We start from the raw sequence: 2,593 nt of genomic DNA, 5'->3' as shown, positions 1-2,593 counted from the left end.
TGTGTGTGTGTGTGTGTGTGTGTGTGTGTGTGTGTGTGTGTGTGTGTGTGTGTGTGTGTGTGTGTGTGTACACTCACACAAATTCGTACATCCTTCCCGACACATACAAATACAGCACACACACACACACACACACACACAAAGAATACACAAGAATGAATGACCAAAAATCTGTGTGCTTATCTATGTTCATGTATATATATATATATATATATATCTCCCTTTACGTGTGTCAACGGAAATATAATGTTGATAACGTGATGCTCACACCTGTTACGTGCTCACAGATAAGCCGTCATGTTGCTTTGTGCCTTGATCTTCGTATCATGTGACATGACACTCCCCCCTCACACGCTTATTTACCGCTCAATTACATTGCGGCTCAAATGGTTATTCTACCTCCTCACGAATTTTCCACTACCTAAACTTTATTTACCGTTTACACAATGCACCGATTAGAAGTAATACGATTTAGATGCCAGAACAAACCGTACGGTCTTGACTCCATATATGTGTGGATATTCTAACAACAATTTGGAGAAGTTTTTTTTTTTTTTAATACAGGGTGTCCACAAAAACACTCGCTGATTTCAAACATATAACTTTATTGTAATAGACGCAGGAGTGGCCGTGTGGTAAGTAGCTTGCTTACCAACCACATGGTTACGGGTTCAGTCCCACTGCGTGGCACCTTGGGCAAGTGTCTTCTACTAATAGCCTCGGGCCGACCAAAGCCTTGTGAATGGATTTGGTAGACGGAAGCTACCATATAACTTTGACCAGTAACAGTTCCTCCCTGAAAGAAGAAAGGGCCATACACTGTCCTCTCTGATACGACATAAAACACATTAACTTTTGGTGAGTGTCGCTCAATTTCCTGGATAACATGCAGATATTCAAGCCCCTATCTCTGCACATTATTCCTATTGACTTTGCAGTTCAAGTGAAATGTCATCTCATCGCTGAAAATGATTTTTGACAGCAGGTTAGCCTTATCTTCCATTAATCCCTGGATATTCTCACAAAATTCAAATCGCATTCCATTATCTTTCGTGTGGAGTTTTTGGACTAATTTCAGCTTGTAAGGGTGAAACTTTAAGTGTCTGTGTAGGATCTTGCAAACTGTGTTTTTGAGGAGGTGTGATTCTCGGCTAGCTCTTCGTATTGACTTTTTGGGGCTCTGCACGAATTTTCTTGTAACTTGATCAATAACTTCCTCTGAGATTGATGGTTGGTAAAAACGTCCCTGTCTCTGATCACAGATACACCCTTTCTGATTAAAATAGTCTTACCATTTCTGAATGGACTTGCGTGTAAGTGGAATCGGATGATACTTGAGTCTGAAAGCACGCTGCATGGCCACAACACTGATCTTGCAAATTCCAGGACACACCAGCTGCATTGCTGTGGGGCAGTGGTCAGTTTTAGATTTCCTTGCATCCCTGTGGTTTTCAGGTCAAAGATGTCTAATCACCTGAAAATAAATAACTTTTGTTAGAGAATCGATTCACAACGTTTATTAATATATTTTAATTAGCTGAAAAAAAAAGCCATTAAAATAGTCACATTTTATTGAAATTCAATAAGCAATTAAAGTAATAGAACGAAGGAAATTTAATCAGTTATTAACTGACAATGCATGACCTGTACACAATTCATCTGATGATGACATTACACATTTAAAAAAAATCTTTTTATTCCACTTCCTAAGCAAAATAAGACAATAAAACAATGAATTGAAATCGGTCATTTATTAACAATGCATGTCATGTACAGATTGAAAACATTTGACATCGTATCGTGGCATTATATGTACACTTAGTTGTTTAATGTCCGACGGCTACGACAATTATTCCAGCCGACGCCAGGAAGAAACTCCACCACAGTCTTGTGGTTTTCTCGTTGAGCAACACAAAAGTTATGAAGGCGTTCATTGTTATTGTTGTTTTTTTTTTGTTGTTTTTTTCTCTGTGACTATTTTTCTTGTGACTTTTTTTCATTCGACTCCCCACACCGATGGCGCCGGTGCTGAAGCTAAGACTATTGCTATCCTCAACTCTCTGCGTCAACGTGTCTCGTGTCCTACAAGCGTCTGTGATCGTCATTCAAATATTATGAACTCCACCTCCCGACATAATCTCTGGTAAACAATGTCTCTGCGCCTGCCAAGGTCCTCCAGCCACTGCCTCGATGCGACGACCCACCAAACGACAATCCATACGATCCACCTAGAGGGCTTCTGCACAGTGTCCATCGATAAACACACATATATACGCAGGCGGATATTCACATGAATCACGGTGACGTAATTCCATACTAATAATCATGTTATGTGAAGTGTGCTGAATGCACACACACACACACGCACACACACACACACACACACACACACATACATAGCTTTGTATATAAATGCATGTTTATAAACGGGTCGTGCTTGTTTACAAATCTTCTGCTAAGTTTATATACAGAAATATTCAAAATTACTCAGAATGGTGGGTAGGTTTAGAAAATGAACGATGCTAATTAGATTGTTGAAATTGGTATGTACGTATGTCGCATGTCTGTGTATAAGTTTGTATTTGTACCCACA

This window comes from Octopus bimaculoides, chromosome 10 (assembly GCF_001194135.2).
Source record: "Octopus bimaculoides isolate UCB-OBI-ISO-001 chromosome 10, ASM119413v2, whole genome shotgun sequence".
Lineage (NCBI taxonomy): Eukaryota > Metazoa > Mollusca > Cephalopoda > Octopoda > Octopodidae > Octopus > Octopus bimaculoides.
This window is presented reverse-complemented; position numbering follows the sequence as displayed.